We start from the raw sequence: 17,670 nt of genomic DNA on the forward strand, positions 1-17,670 counted from the left end.
CGCTCGATCGATCCCGTGGACTTCCGAGTCTGTAACGCGGCAAACACCTCCTGGTGTGCGTTACAGCTGGCAGTCCCTGTATCTCTGGTCGGGCTGGGAGTTACGACTCCAACCAGCAAAAGCGCCACTGCGCTTTGACTCAGCCGAGTCAAAAAGCGAAGCTCAATGGTTATCAGGTAGAGCTTCCGGGTCCTTCACAGGTGACGATGGGGCAAGACACGGCCCAGGGAGTATCGACTCGACCTACCTCCGTTCTTGCCTTACTGGAGCACCACTCCGGAACACTGCTCTTCACTAAGCAGGTACGTCGGTGTAAACACAATATCCGACAGCGTTGTACCTCCCGGTTCCTCCCTTTATAGGGCGTGTTTTCCTTGAGTTATGTAACAGCTCTCCTGTTTACATAAGGGCGTGTTTTCCTTGAGTTATGTAACAGCCCTCCTGTTTACATAAGGGCGTGTTTTCCTTGAGTGATGTAACAGCTCTCCTGTTTACATAAGGGCGTGTTTTCCTTGAGTTATGTAACAGCTCTCCTGTTTACATAACCTCTCAACCGCTAAGCATCCTGGGAGATGTAGTCCGTTTTCGCTGGTTGCCGTTTTCCTCCCCTCGCATGACAGGAATTCTTGACAATGCCATTTTGTACTCCAATCTCCTCAGGTGTACAGTTGCAGGTTGTCCGGGTTACCCACAGCCTCTCACTTACTTGGTGTTTAAGTGTGGCAGATTATTTTTCTCCACTTTAATTGACGAACTACACAGCAGTCTTTCGAATCCCTACTGCTCGTGTAACGCTCCCGCTTCTGATGCCTCAGCGCATATGGCTCCAATGCCTCAGTGTATCTCTGGACCTGCCTTGATCCCAACTCAGTCCCACCTCGACTTGACCATTCCACACCTTAAACGCTCCTTTCAGGAGCCGAGGCTCCTGAAACCATCACCCAATAGCATTTTAGCCATTTTTATAGAGCTTATAACTATTTTTACTATAAAGACGCTATGATTTTTTACAATAACAAGGTTGAAGTAATAATTTAAAGCAGTTTTTAATACCTGTAATAAATCTTTATATTGACCTGTACAATATTTTAGCGCACTGAAAATTACAAGTTTTACAACATTCCCTGTGGCAATGGTGAGTAACCCATTATTAAGTCGATCCTATGAGACAGCTCATGCACGCTCTGTTGCAAGGCATATTGTGACTTACCAAGAACATAGAGGGGCTTGGAGCCTACACATTGCTTACCATTGTTTGGCTTTTCTTGTCACTCTCATTTGCCTACTTCTTATTCATGTCCCAGCATGTCAATCTTGTGTTTGTCCCTTCCATGGAGCATTGCCCTTTTACGATTTCTTTGATTGGCTGGAATCTCTCCTTCCATTACTTGCATTCCATTGCACTACTGTTTAGGTCGAGCCTAGAGTCAACACCCATGCGCTGCTCTGCTAGGCATGCTGTATTCGGAATATGGCTTCAAGGACCTCCCATCTTTTCGATTGGCTCTGTTAGTGCCCTTCAGTAAATGACTGATTTTCATTGGTGGACATGCTTAATTAGTCCCGCCTTTTGGTATTTCAGAGATTCCTCATTATCATACCCACCGTAAACCGACCACCGTTCTTTAGTGTTTGGAAGGCACAGTTTTACCAAAACTGAGACTGGAACATGGTTCCCCAGGTCCGAAGTCGACAGCTCTGGCGGTTACGCCACTGCCTCTCTCCTGCCAAATATATCAAAATGTATATGCATGCAAATTAACCTCTCCCTTCATATCTACACATTATAAAATCACATTACTTTGACATGGCGCTGACAACACCTTTCAGTAACTTCACACTTATGCTCATGCCACTTATCTTCCTTTATTATGGCTAGCACAATGGCGGCCATCATAAACGCCAGCGCAGATGCTAAAAATGAACTACAGCCAATATCGTCATGGTGAGTGAGTCTATTCGGGTCTCACGCCAAAAAGGGGTTCTGCTACCTTACGTTTCTCTTTGCATGTTTTGGCGAGCGAGTGCTTTTAGGCATCTGTAGCACACTTCTTTAAACGCCCACAGTCTCTGAAGCAGGGAAGCACAGACAGATTTGAGGGGGTACCATCTCTCACAATGCTCTTCAGTCTGTGGTCCAGAGTCCCGCTCTTAGGCGCCCGCCCTTGGCCTCTCTTGATGGGGAGCGGGGCCTGGTCGTAGCTTATGGCTGCAGGCCGCCCGACCACTCTCAGTGGTGTTTAAAGCTGCCACAGCCTGGGATTATGCACAAGCAGTCATCGGCACAGCCTGAATTAGCTTGCACCGCAGAGCAAGCTCATGCTGTGCCTGCAACAACGCCCCCGCTGTGTGCACAAATGATCCCCTTTACACACCATCCAGTTAGCTTCCCATAAGTAAGGGAGGAAAAACACAATCCCCGAGTTGTGGGTCTAGAGCGCAGGGTGGAGGGACAGCGCTCTCTCAGCACACTGTGCCTGCTTAGAGTGAGAACCAGTCTAACCTTCCTGCAATGTATTGCTTGTGAAGAGTGTGCACTATTTAGCACCTGTACGGAAGAGTCGTGCACCATACACTACTTTGGGACGAACAATGGTAAGTTTGCACATTTACATACAACGTGCATACATACATTGTCATATGTATATACGATTCTGTCCACACAATACTAGTCACACAAATCTACAAAATAGTACTAACGGAAAGCAACCATACATAAGCTTATAAACAATTGCACACACGCATTTACCACACAGAACTGTAACATAAACCCACCACCGCCATTAATTATACACAACACCTAAAATGACAAGCAGCAATCACCGACCTCACACAATTAAACAACATGCATGCCCTAGCTACTGCCTAAATACGCACCAACATGGTTGCCACCTGCATTACATCTGTTCTTTAGCAAAATGCACAATAATATGATTATTTTGATTATTGCTGTGTAACTGCACCCTGCTCTAATTTATTTAGCTTTGCAGCACATATGGCACTCCCAACTTCTCCTCGCCCTAGGTGCTTTCACATGCAGTACAGCTTCCCTTTGTGTTCAGGAAGTGGCGGAGATCAAGTCAGATATAAGCGTACCACACCAGAAAACACTCAGTCTGCCCCTCTTTTATATAAGCCCGTTAAACACTGAGATGCTATTATTGTTTTTGTTGAGTATGCATCTTGAGGTGAATTAAATTGCCATGTACCGTATATTAACATACGTGCACACTCATGCATGCATGCAGTCATATAATCAAACACTTAGGGAAGGATTTGCAAAGATGCCGCTGCGTCTTACTCCTATAGTATTCCAGACCAGACTTACTCCCAAATTTCAACAGTAAGCCATAACTTGGCGCGGCATGGCTAAACACTTATAAAGTCCCAAAGGCGAGACCTATTGGCTATGCCAATGCTTGTTTCTTTTGTGTTAAGCGTTCCATGCAAGTGCATGTGTTTTCAAGCTGTTCTCCTTCGTGTACCTCTGTCCGACCTGCAGTCCGTGTACTCCAAAGCACCCTACGTCATTGCACCCTAAGCCCCTCTATTCTTCTCTGCACCACTGTACTGTATGTCACTGCTCTCTATAGCACTTTACTCTTCAACACACTATGCCACTGCACTTTACGCCAATGCACTCTACAACACTGCCCTCTAAAACACTCTACTCTGCACAACTGCACTCTCTGCCACTGAACTCCATGCTACTCTGCACCACTGCACTCTACACCACTCTTAATCTACTCTGCACTCCATGCCACTTCACTCTACGCCACTGCACTCTACACCTCTGCTCTCTATCATGCACCACTCCACTTTAGCCTGCACCACTTCACTCTACTCTAAAAAAAAAACCAATCTACTCTATGCCACTGCACTTTAATCCACCCAGCGCCACTCTACTCTATGCCATTGCACTATGCGACAGTGCAATCTACACTCCGCCACTCCACTGTACTCTGCATCACTCTACTTTATGTCACTGCACTCTACACCAATGCATTCTACACCACTTTAATCAAAACCAATGCACTCTACACCACTGCACTCTATGCCAATCTACTCTGCACCACTGTACTTTATTCCACTTCACTTTAGGCCACTCTACTCCACTTTACAACTCTCCACTCTGACACTCTACTCCATTAAACTATACAACACTATGGCATTACTTCACAATGCTCTATGCAACTCCCTCTACCCCACTCAATGCCACTTTACTCTATTCTAGGACACATTACTCCACTCAACTCTACCCTACTACTCCACACTACGCCACTCCACCACACTCCCCGCTATGCCACTCCACTCTGACACTCTACTCCACCCTTTGCATAGATCTAGCTTTGAACTTCTTTCTGTTTTTCTTCTCCAGGTCCAGCGGGATGGTGCTACCAACTCCCTGTGGAGAAAGAAGAATGCCCAGGTAAGTGTTTTGATATATTACTTTCAAGATTGCCCCTGACTGCAGCATGTTTTTCCCCTCTCTCTAGGAAATTTCTTATCCTTAAAAACAATGAACTTTGGCACCCATATTGTGTTGTCCCTCCATTGGTATTCACCTCTGCTTTTCCAAAATCAAATCTTCACTTTATTCAGTTTACTCACATAGAACCATATCCTATTGGGCTATTAGAAGTTGCTTTAGTATGCACCTACACATTTTAAAGGTGATTGTTTATCTTCGCTATCACTCATGTGTATACACCATGTTCCAAGCACATGCCCCTTCTTACCCGTTTCAGATTTAAGCCCAAAGATTATGGAACAAAAGAGAGGAGAACAAAAAAAAAAAACACAACACAGAATTCCTCTACAGTTTCCCAATTCATGGGTACTCACCCAGGCAGCCACAACCCTCCTCAGTTTTGGCTGGTGTCTCAGCTACTGTTGGAGACATGCACCAATCCTCCATCCAAACGTCCTCCTTCTCCTCTTCGTCTTCCTTGGCCTCTTGTTCTATCTGGTTGTCGGCCTACGAGTCCGCGACCACCTCCTGCTGCCTCTTTGCTCCTGGGTCGCCGGTGTCCTGTTTCCTGACGCCTCCATTGAGTCTCGCCTGCTCCCGCACTTCTGACGTCCTACATGTTTCATCTCCCTCTTGGCATCCTCTCAACTCTGTTTCCCCCATTCTCTCTCTTTGAGGGCTTTTCTGTCCTTCCCTCGTGCCCCCCTTCATTCTCTACTTTCCATATTTTTTCTAGTCCCCGCCCTATTTACTCCTCTCCTTCTAATCGTTCATTGTTCTTTCTCTTTTTAAGCTCTCCTCCCATTCGGGGGTATTACAGACATCCCTTCTTCTTTCCAGGTAGGTTTATAGGGGTACTACTAGCCCCTTCACAGGTTGCTTTCTTTTCTTTGTGGAACCAGCTGTGCGGTACTGATGGCACAGTGATTCTTTTAGTGAAATCATTTTTCTCACCTGATGTAATTTCCCCTTAGTTTTTAGTGGTTTGCTTTGCCTATGATGGAACAGTGTAAAACAAAAGACTGATTAAATATACAACATTAGCAGTAAACATATTCACAATACTTTTAGTTGTAAATGAAGAGAATCTAATTCAAACATTTATTACTTGCCAGTCTTTAATGTTTACTCATTAAATAATACAAAATTCCTTTTCAGTCGGAGTGCAAAATGCATTTGTCTCTGAATCTGAGGGTTACACAGCCATTCTATTGATTGTGCAAAGCTTACTAAAAATCTTAGCGTGAGTGGAATCTCTAGGACCTTAGATCTGTTTGTATTGTGGACCACATTGTTTGTTGAGTTTTAAATTTTGGCTTTAAATGTTATTGACATACATAGAGCAAATTGTGGGTAATTAATACAGTTCTGGTATGTAAGCAATTCAAAGTTAACATTAATTTGATAATATTGGAAACCAAGGGCCTGATTTGGATCTTGGCAGGTGGGCTACTACATCACAACGGTAACATATTTCCCGTCCGGTGAAATATAAATCCCATAGGATATAATGGGGTTTATATTTCGGCAGACGGAATATCCTTCACCGATGTAACCCGTCTGCCAAGATCTAAATTAGGCCCTAAATCTAAAAGTCACTAGGGCAACCTTTTCTGCACATATCCCATCCACACAAGAGACAAACCTTACATGTTTTTCAGCTTTACCCTTCATTACTTAGTACTGTTTTGTACTCTTGTCTATTTACGTGATTTTTTACACATATACAAATTAGTTTTACTGCCTTTTCTTTGAATAAATGTGTTCTGTTACTCAAGAGCCTTCCTCTTACCTAACATTGCATGACACTGACACAGTTCTTTCCCTTAATGTCTTGAAAGTCTCTTATGGCCTCTTGAGCCTCTTTTACAGCAGTATGCAGATGCTCTATATGTATCACCTAGACAGCTCGTGCACTGCCTGTTCAAGACCTTTTGTTTTTTATCAGTGGGATTTGAGACCACCAATTGTTTACTATTGGTTGGCTTTATTATCATTCTCATTTGCTTGCTTATTTTTGGTCAGCTACTGTAAGTTTACTTGTGCATTTGTCCCTTCTTTGCAGCAAGGACACATTACTGGTATCTTATCACTGCCCATTTTTAGGTGCCTTTTTCTTTGCACTTAAGCTCTATAACAGAGTGCTTATTTTTCAGCTGGCTCCTTCATGTACGTCTCTCCCTTGTCCACCTGCTTGCCCCTACCTCCCATAGTACATGCCGGCTGGCTTCCGGCCTCACTTCTCCCATTGTCAGTGTTGGCTTGCTCCCACCCTTCGCCCTCCCATTGTCCGTTTCAGCTTGCTCTCACCCTCCCTCCTCCAGTTTTCCATGTTGCCTCCGTGCTCCCATCCTTCCCCTCCCATTGTCTGTGATGCCTCCTTGCTACCATCCTCTGACCTCCTGCTGTATGTTTTAACTTCTTCCTCCCACCCTCCTCCCTTGTCTGTGTTGCCTTGCTCCGTCCCTACCGTTGTTCGTGTCGCCTCCTTGCTCCTACCCTCCAGTTGTCCATGTTCTATCCATGCTCCCCACATGTTGCCTGTATTGCCTCCCTGCTCCCACTCTCTCCACTTCTATTGTCCATATTGCCTCCTTGCTCCCACCCTTGCCCTTCCATTTGTCCCTGTTACCTCCTTGCTCCCACCCTACCCCTCCCATTGGCCGTGTTGCCTCCTTGCTCCCACCCTGCCCCCACTGGCTGTCTGTGTTGCCTGCGTCCTACCGCTTTATCCCTCCACCTGCCTGTAATTCCCCTTCCTCCATGTTGCCTCCCGACCCACCCTCCCTCCTGCCAGCAATAAAAATCAGTGCTGTACAACATGGCTAAAAAAAACATTGACAGAGCCAATACCTCACATTGGCAAGGCAAGGCCTATTGACTTTGCCAATCTTTTTATTATTAGGATGATTATTTGCAAATATTTAGGAGCTGTAAGTGGTACTGATACACAGTGTATTTTCAAGATACCAGGGATCGCAAAAAAGAACCCCACTAATATTCGGATCAATTTTACCCCAGACAATGTTTTTGTTTTCGTCTCTGAAAAAACACTCTTTGATAACATTTTACAAAATTATGTTCAAAATCCATTTCTAATACTTAAGGCCCTTTGGCTCAACAAATAAAATCATTACTATCTTTCATTCCAGACCCTAATAAAAATCATAGGATTTTACCTATTAAATGTTAAAAAAAAAGATTCATTTGAGAATTTGAAAATAACATATTTAGATGCTTTTTCTGAAGTTCTGAACAAGATGAAGAAGATGACTTAGTTAGCAGTGTTCTTTCTGTGGATAATTTTGATGATGAAAATAAAGAGTCTTGGCAACCCGCACAAGAAAATAGGAAACATGAAAATAAGGACGCTGGTGAAGGGTCATAAGGCCTTGAGAAATCTACTCACCCACTTGCTAAGGCAAGTCTGATTTTATCTGGGCAAGCTATTTTTAGGGACTATTGACCCTGTCTGATAAGAGACTCCAGCTGACAAATAGCAAGTGTTCATTTAATTCAGAAAAAGTGGAGGCAATAAAGATGGCTTTAAATCTTGTTCCATTTACTGTGTGTTCTTTTTACAGATTGTTATCCTGGAGATCATGTTTACAAAATCCTCTAAGTTTGCAGCCAGAGAAATAAAAGTAACGTGAACTGTATCACAGTTGTGCTGTGTGAAATGAAAGGCTACAGGATGTCAGTGGTTTTCCAACACATTTAAACAGCTTGTAAATGAACTGTACACATTATTTCAGAATAATTCAGTAGTTGGGAAACTCCTTTTTGATGTGTGATGGAAACACATGTTTAATAGGAATAAAACAAATCAGAACACTTTACTTGGCGATGTGCAAATGCAAAATATTTGCTGAAACCCAATTTCCACATTATCATTTGTACAGTAAAATTGCATGTCAGTGGCAGAGTTTGTGGCCATTTCAATGGAAATGGACTGTCAGTAATGAAAAAACAGTACCACATCATGCTTTAGTAATAAATCTATTAAACGTGAGAGTTTTTAAACATGACCTAAGAAACATTCCTGCCCTCACCCTGATGACAATGCTATTGATGAACCAAGATGCAAGTGATGAGTTATGTCGACTAGAGTTTTATTATACATGGAGCAAAGGTTTAGTCTATTAAATCAATAAAAAAGGTTTTTGTACAGCAGACATGCTAATCGCACATGTTTGAAGGTGCTCTCATATTTGATAATGAAGAGAAAAAAAACTCAATTAAATAAAATATTTGCCTAGGATCACACAATTTGAGACTAGATTATGGGTCAAACGCATTACGGTTAGGTTGAGTAGATTATTCAAGTCATTAGACCTGCGGGTCAAGTAACATTTTTATGATTTTTTTGAGACCTGATGATCTGACTCACAAACTCCTTCTTCTTGACACTTTTTATCCAGATTAAATTATGCATCCATGCTCTTCGAAGTGATCTTCTTTCCTAGAGCTGCTTCATATATTTAGAACAGACTAAGAAAACAGTTCCCAAAGGAAGTGTGTAATAGACTTCGTGAGGAATGCCCAACTTCCTCCCTGCCAGGAAATGTTTGACAGACTCCAGATATAGATCTTAAGCTGCCATTTTTTCCTGGATACATTTATAAAAGACCAAAAAAAGTGTATTGATAGATCTTGGAAAGCCTATCAGGATAAACCCCAGGATTTGTCAGGTTCACTTTCACTTTCCAATAGTCTAGATTTAGCTTTTACAGCAATAGACCAAGGCACCCTCACTGATCCAGAGATTCTAGCTAGCTTGGTTAAAAAAACATTTATCTCTTGGGCAACACCAATTATATCTTATCAGCTGAATGCTAGAGAGCCATACTCTTACTTTTCAACCTCATACTTTGCGATCTAGCAATTAATGAAGCTGGACTCTCAGCTGGAGGCTTCCTGTTTGGAGACACTTCTGTTAAAGCAGCGACTAGGTTTGACAACTTATTTATTCATTTGGACAATGCCCACGCCGCCCTGAAAAAAGTGTTTCAGCCAAACCTTTTCCCCAATGCTGGCAGGGACCACTCTGCCAGCAGTTTCTCCAACCGGGTTCTATACAGAGGGTTTCCTCATCACAGAAACACCTGGATTGACAATTAGAGAAGTATTCCCTTCCATACAATGGTTGAGGTCACAGAGGACACTTTCCACATGTAAATATCCGTGAAAATTCAACAAACTCTTCCTTTCAAGATGAGTTATCAACTTTCTTCCCCTCTAGGTTTAGGGGGTAGGATTCTTCATTTTATACACAATTGAGAAAATAAACTACAAAAAATGTGTGGGTTCTTCAAACTGTCTTAGGGTTTCATGTCAAATTCTTTTCCACCTCTATCCAAACCAGATGACCAAAAAAGATTATCTCTTTCACAGAGCAGACACAAATCTTCCTAGACCAGGAGATTTGTTCTCTTACTCATAAACAAGCCATCAGACCGTTTATACTTCATCCCAGTGGTTTCCTCAGCAATATTTTCCTTATGGACAAAAAAGAAGGAGAATTTCAATTAGTAATACAGCTCAAAGAATTGAACTCTTGGATTCTGTACAGACACTTCAAGATGGAAAGAATCAATTTTCTGAGCGCTTGTAAGAGAAAGCGACTTTATGGTCCACTTGGATCTAAAGGATTCTTAACTAGCATTCCAATGTATCATCCCCATAGATATTTCCTTCAATTTCAATGCAAAGACCAAACCTGGCATTTTTTACCTCTTCCTTTCTGTCTGTCTTTTGCCTCTTTGTAGTACACCAAGTTGCTGAAAACAGTTATGAAATTCCTAAGAGCCAGAGGAATATATATACTTAGACAATATTGTAAAGTCTTACGATACCCTTGTGCTTCAACTGATTCAGAAAATTTCTTTCCTTTCAAATCTAAGCTTTGTCATAAAGAAAGCGAAATCAGATCTTCTTCCTTCAAATCAAACGACAATATTGGGTATTGCAGTAGATTCTATCTCAACTTTATTATGTGTACCAATTTAAAAGATCTGAGCTATCTAGAAAGGGATTTTCAAGGTTTTGACAAACAAAATGATTTTGCTATGTTGCATAGGCCTTCTGTTCTTTTCTAAACAGGCTATTTTCTTGGACCCTTTACAATATTGTGCCCTCCAAAGGTTATTGATACTTCATTTAACCCCTTCGCTGCTAGGCCTTTTCCCCTCCTGTGCTAAGCCCTTTTTGGGCTATTTGAGGTAGTGCGCGCTTAGGCCCCTGTAACTTTTTGACCACATTAGGTATCCACGCCAAATTTGCGTCCTTTTCTTCCAACATCTTGGGGATTCTAAAGGTACCCAGGGTTTGTGGATTCTCCTAGAGGGGTCACAGAAATTAGTCAAAATACAGCAATTTTTTTTTTTTTTTGTGAAAAATGTGAAAAACGGGCTGCAAATGAAAGCTTCTGGGTTTTTCTCTGCAAATGGTATCAAAAAAGGGTTTGTGGGGCTGAAATCACAATTTCTCCAGCTTTTAGGGAATGACAGACTTTTGTTAGAAAACCAACATTTTTTACACAGTTTTGGCATTTTTCTGGGACATACCCTATTTTTGCTATTTTTTGTGCTTTCAACCTCCTTCCAGTTAACGGTAGAAAAGGGTAACAAAACAATACTGGATCCTGGAAAGCTATACATTTTTGAAAAGTAGACAAAATTCTGAATTCAGCAAGGGGTCATTTGCGTAGATCCATCAAGGTTTCTTTATAGAAATTTACAGGCAAATATAGGAGAAATTAAAAATTTGTTGAAAAAAGCAGCCTCTTGAGTCAACGTTTTTACCTGTAACTTCTTCGAATTATGACATCTCTTTGAAAGCAATGTACCGTTACATCCGGTAGACCTTCCTGGTTGTGTGGACATATAGGACTTGTAGGTTCATCAAGAGCCCAACGAACCCAGAGTAGAAAAATGAGCAGCATTTTGTAATGTTTTTTTTTTTTGGTCCGGGTATATAGCAATTATTGTGGGAAAATGTATACTTGGAAAAATCGGTATGAAAGTCACCTATGTATTTCTGAAATGGGAACAAATTACAGAGTTCAGAAACAGTGCATATTTGCACATTTTCGAAATTGGGAATACTCATATTTGCATGACAATTATTGGTCATTTTTCAAAATGACTTTTTTTTTACACAATGTCTTTCATTTGGAAGGGAGAAATGCATCAAAAATCAACAGGTAATAACAGTTGCTTTACAAATTTGAACTACCCTAAGTCTCCCGAGAAAAATGGTACCTCACTTGTGTGGGTAGGCATAGTGCCCACGACAGGAAGTGGCTCAAAACCTAAGGTGAACACACCACATTTTCACACTGAAAATTTACACTTTTTTTGCAAAGAGTCTAGCTGTAGTTTTTGAACCCTAGCCCTGCCGGCACCTAGGGAAACCTAGCAAACCTATACATTTTTGAAAACTAGACACCCAGGGGAATCCAGGATGGGGTGACTTGACTGCCTCCCACCATGGTCTGTTACCCAGAATCCCTTGCAAACGTAAAAAATTGAAAAAAAAACCACATTTTCCCCACATTTCTGTGATGGAAAGTTCTGGAATCTGCGTGGATCCACAAATTTCCACCCACCCCGCGTTCCCCAAAGTCCTACGAGAAAAATGGTACCTCACTTGTGCGGGTCGGCCTAGTGCCCGCGACAGGAAACGGCGCAAAACGCAACGTGGTTTTGGAGTGAAAAATGACCCTTTTTTTGGCAAAGTGACTAGCTGTAGATTTTGTACCTTAGCCCTGCCGGCACCTAGGGAAACCTAGCAAACCTATACATTTCTGAAAACTAGACACCCAGGGGAATCCAGGATGGGGTGACTTGACTGCCTCCCACCATGGTCTGTTACCCAGAATCCCTTGCAAACGTAAAAAATTGAAAAAAAAACCACATTTTCCCCACATTTCTGTGATGGAAAGTTCTGGAATCTGCGTGGATCCACAAATTTCCACCCACCCCGCGTTCCCCAAAGTCCTACGAGAAAAATGGTACCTCACTTGTGCGGGTCGGCCTAGTGCCCGCGACAGGAAACGGCGCAAAACGCAACGTGGTTTTGGAGTGAAAAATGACCCTTTTTTTGGCAAAGTGACTAGCTGTAGATTTTGTACCCTAGCCCTGCCGGCACCTAGGGAAACCTAGCAAACCTATACATTTCTGAAAACTAGACACCCAGGGGAATCCAGGATGGGGTGACTTGACTGCCTCCCACCATGGTCTGTTACCCAGAATCCCTTGCAAACGTAAAAAATTGAAAAAAAAAACACATTTTCCCCACATTTCTGTGATGGAAAGTTCTGGAATTTGCGTGGATCCACAAATTTCCACCCACCCCGCGTTCCCCAAAGTCCTACGAGAAAAATGGTACCTCACTTGTGCGGGTCGGCCTAGTGCCCGCGACAGGAAACGGCGCAAAACGCAACGTGGTTTTGGAGTGAAAAATGACCCTTTTTTTGGCAAAGTGACTAGCTGTAGATTTTGTACCCTAGCCCTGCCGGCACCTAGGGAAACCTAGCAAACCTATACATTTTTGAAAACTAGACACCCAGGGGAATCCAGGATGGGGTGACTTGACTGCCTCCCACCATGGTCTGTTACCCAGAATCCCTTGCAAACGTAAAAAATTGAAAAAAAAACCACATTTTCCCCACATTTCTGTGATGGAAAGTTCTGGAATCTGCGTGGATCCACAAATTTCCACCCACCCCGCGTTCCCCAAAGTCCTACGAGAAAAATGGTACCTCACTTGTGCGGGTCGGCCTAGTGCCCGCGACAGGAAACGGCGCAAAACGCAACGTGGTTTTGGAGTGAAAAATGACCCTTTTTTTGGCAAAGTGACTAGCTGTAGATTTTGTACCCTAGCCCTGCCGGCACCTAGGGAAACCTAGCAAACCTATACATTTCTGAAAACTAGACACCCAGGGGAATCCAGGATGGGGTGACTTGACTGCCTCCCACCATGGTCTGTTACCCAGAATCCCTTGCAAACGTAAAAAATTGACAAAAAAAACACATTTTCCCCACATTTCTGTGATGGAAAGTTCTGGAATCTGCGTGGATCCACAAATTTCCACCCACCCCGCGTTCCCCAAAGTCCTACGAGAAAAATGGTACCTCACTTGTGCGGGTTGGCCTAGTGCCCGCGACAGGAAACGGCGCAAAACGCAACGTGGTTTTGGAGTGAAAAATGACCCTTTTTTTGGCAAAGTGACTAGCTGTACATTTTGTACCCTAGCCCTGCCGGCACCTAGGGAAACCTAGCAAACCTATACATTTCTGAAAACTAGACACCCAGGGGAATCCAGGATGGGGTGACTTGACTGCCTCCCACCATGGTCTGTTACCCAGAATCCCTTGCAAACGTAAAAAATGGACAAAAAAAACACATTTTCCCCACATTTCTGTGATGGAAAGTTCTGGAATCTGCGTGGATCCACAAAATTCCACCCACCCCGCGTTCCCCAAAGTCCTACGAGAAAAATGGTACCTCACTTGTGCGGGTTGGCCTAGTGCCCGCGACAGGAAACGGCGCAAAACGCAACGTGGTTTTGGAGTGAAAAATGACCCTTTTTTTGGCAAAGTGACTAGCTGTACATTTTGTACCCTAGCCCTGCCGGCACCTAGGGAAACCTAGCAAACCTATACATTTCTGAAAACTAGACACCCAGGGGAATCCAGGATGGGGTGACTTGACTGCCTCCCACCATGGTCTGTTACCCAGAATCCCTTGCAAACGTAAAAAATTGACAAAAAAAACACATTTTCCCCACATTTCTGTGATGGAAAGTTCTGGAATCTGCGTGGATCCACAAATTTCCACCCACCCCGCGTTCCCCAAAGTCCTACGAGAAAAATGGTACCTCACTTGTGCGGGTTGGCCTAGTGGCCGCGACAGGAAACGGCGCAAAACGCAACGTGGTTTTGGAGTGAAAAATGACCCTTTTTTTGGCAAAGTGACTAGCTGTAGATTTTGTACCCTAGCCCTGCCGGCACCTAGGGAAACCTAGCAAACCTATACATTTCTGAAAACTAGACACCCAGGGGAATCCAGGATGGGGTGACTTGACTGCCTCCCACCATGGTCTGTTACCCAGAATCCCTTGCAAACGTAAAAAATTGACAAAAAAAACACATTTTCCCCACATTTCTGTGATGGAAAGTTCTGGAATCTGCGTGGATCCACAAATTTCCACCCACCCCGCGTTCCCCAAAGTCCTACGAGAAAAATGGTACCTCACTTGTGCGGGTCGGCCTAGTGCCCGCGACAGGAAACGGCGCAAAACGCAACGTGGTTTTGGAGTGAAAAATGACCCTTTTTTTGGCAAAGTGACTAGCTGTAGATTTTGTACCCTAGCCCTGCCGGCACCTAGGGAAACCTAGCAAACCTATACATTTTTGAAAACTAGACACCCAGGGGAATCCAGGATGGGGTGACTTGACTGCCTCCCACCATGGTCTGTTACCCAGAATCCCTTGCAAACGTAAAAAATTGAAAAAAAAACCACATTTTCCCCACATTTCTGTGATGGAAAGTTCTGGAATCTGCGTGGATCCACAAATTTCCACCCACCCCGCGTTCCCCAAAGTCCTACGAGAAAAATGGTACCTCACTTGTGCGGGTCGGCCTAGTGCCCGCGACAGGAAACGGCGCAAAACGCAACGTGGTTTTGGAGTGAAAAATGACCCTTTTTTTGGCAAAGTGACTAGCTGTAGATTTTGTACCCTAGCCCTGCCGGCACCTAGGGAAACCTAGCAAACCTATACATTTCTGAAAACTAGACACCCAGGGGAATCCAGGATGGGGTGACTTGACTGCCTCCCACCATGGTCTGTTACCCAGAATCCCTTGCAAACGTAAAAATTTGACAAAAAAAACACATTTTCCCCACATTTCTGTGATGGAAAGTTCTGGAATCTGCGTGGATCCACAAATTTCCACCCACCCCGCGTTCCCCAAAGTCCTACGACAAAAATGGTACCTCACTTGTGCGGGTTGGCCTAGTGCCCGCGACAGGAAACGGCGCAAAACGCAACGTGGTTTTGGAGTGAAAAATGACCCTTTTTTTGGCAAAGTGACTAGCTGTACATTTTGTACCCTAGCCCTGCCGGCACCTAGGGAAACCTAGCAAACCTATACATTTCTGAAAACTAGACACCCAGGGGAATCCAGGATGGGGTGACTTGACTGCCTCCCACCATGGTCTGTTACCCAGAATCCCTTGTAAACGTAAAAAATTGACAAAAAAAACACATTTTCCCCACATTTCTGTGATGGAAAGTTCTGGAATCTGCGTGGATCCACAAATTTCCACCCACCCCGCGTTCCCCAAAGTCCTACGAGAAAAATGGTACCTCACTTGTGCGGGTTGGCCTAGTGCCCGCGACAGGAAACGGCGCAAAACGCAACGTGGTTTTGGAGTGAAAAATGACCCTTTTTTTGGCAAAGTGACTAGCTGTAGATTTTGTACCCTAGCCCTGCCGGCACCTAGGGAAACCTAGCAAACCTATACATTTCTGAAAACTAGACACCCAGGGGAATCCAGGATGGGGTGACTTGACTGCCTCCCACCATGGTCTGTTACCCAGAATCCCTTGCAAACGTAAAAAATTGACAAAAAAAACACATTTTCCCCACATTTCTGTGATGGAAAGTTCTGGAATCTGCGTGGATCCACAAATTTCCACCCACCCCGCGTTCCCCAAAGTCCTACGAGAAAAATGGTACCTCACTTGTGCGGGTCGGCCTAGTGCCCGCGACAGGAAACGGCGCAAAACGCAACGTGGTTTTGGAGTGAAAAATGACCCTTTTTTTGGCAAAGTGACTAGCTGTAGATTTTGTACCCTAGCCCTGCCGGCACCTAGGGAAACCTAGCAAACCTATACATTTCTGAAAACTAGACACCCAGGGGAATCCAGGATGGGGTGACTTGACTGCCTCCCACCATGGTCTGTTACCCAGAATCCCTTGCAAACGTAAAAAATTGACAAAAAAAACACATTTTCCCCACATTTCTGTGATGGAAAGTTCTGGAATCTGCGTGGATCCACAAATTTCCACCCACCCCGCGTTCCCCAAAGTCCTACGAGAAAAATGGTACCTCACTTGTGCGGGTTGGCCTAGTGCCCGCGACAGGAAACGGCGCAAAACGCAACGTGGTTTTGGAGTGAAAAATGACCCTTTTTTTGGCAAAGTGACTAGCTGTAGATTTTGTACCCTAGCCCTGCCGGCACCTAGGGAAACCTAGCAAACCTATACATTTCTGAAAACTAGACACCCGGCGGCTTCCAGGGAGGTATGGCTTGCGTGGATCCCCCAACGTTTCCTTACCCAGAATCCCCTGCAAACCTCAATTTTTGCCCAAAAAATCACTTTTTTCACACATTTTGGGGTGGGAAAGTAGTGGCATCACCGGGCTCACACAAATTTACCACCACCCAGCGTTCCCCCAGGTCTCCCGGTAAAAATGGTGCCTCACTTGTGTGGGAGGCCCAAGTACCCGCGGCAGGCAAGGGCCCCAAAGGTAGTGAGGCCACCTCAAGATGGCCTATCGCCAAACCACCTGGTTTTGCAAGGGGGGTCACTTTGGTTTTTGGCCCGGTGCGCGGCGGCCATCTAGGGAAACCTACCAAACCCAGGCATTTTTGAAAACTAGACACCCGGCGGCTTCCAGGGAGGTATGGCTTGCGTGGATCCCCCAACGTTTCCTTACCCAGAATCCCCTGCAAACCTCAATTTTTGCTCAAAAAATCACTTTTTTCACACATTTTGGGGTGGGAAAGTAGTGGCATCACGGGGCTCACACAAATTTACCACCACCCAGCGTTCCCCCAGGTCTCCCGGTAAAAATGGTGCCTCACTTGTGTGGGAGGCCCAAGTACCCGCGGCAGGCAAGGGCCCCAAAGGTAGTGAGGCCACCTCAAGATGGCCTATCGCCAAACCACCTGGTTTTGCAAGGGGGGTCACTTTGGTTTTTGGCCCGGTGCGCGGCGGCCATCTAGGGAAACCTACCAAACCCAGGCATTTTTGAAAACTAGACACCCGGCGGCTTCCAGGGAGGTATGGCTTGCGTGGATCCCCCAACGTTTCCTTACCCAGAATCCCCTGCAAACCTCAATTTTTGCTCAAAAAATCACTTTTTTCACACATTTTGGGGTGGGAAAGTAGTGGCATCACCG

The 17,670-nt window shown here is 44.3% G+C and overlaps 1 pseudogene; it reads left to right on the forward strand.

Moving 5' to 3' along the window:
- Positions 1–8,124, forward strand: part of LOC146833462 (uncharacterized) — a 42,682-nt pseudogene extending 34,558 nt beyond the window's left edge.
- Positions 8,125–17,670: the final 9,546 nt, after the last annotated feature.

Source organism: Triturus cristatus, chromosome 4_2 (genome assembly GCF_964204655.1).
Source record: "Triturus cristatus chromosome 4_2, aTriCri1.1, whole genome shotgun sequence".
NCBI classification, from domain to species: domain Eukaryota; kingdom Metazoa; phylum Chordata; class Amphibia; order Caudata; family Salamandridae; genus Triturus; species Triturus cristatus.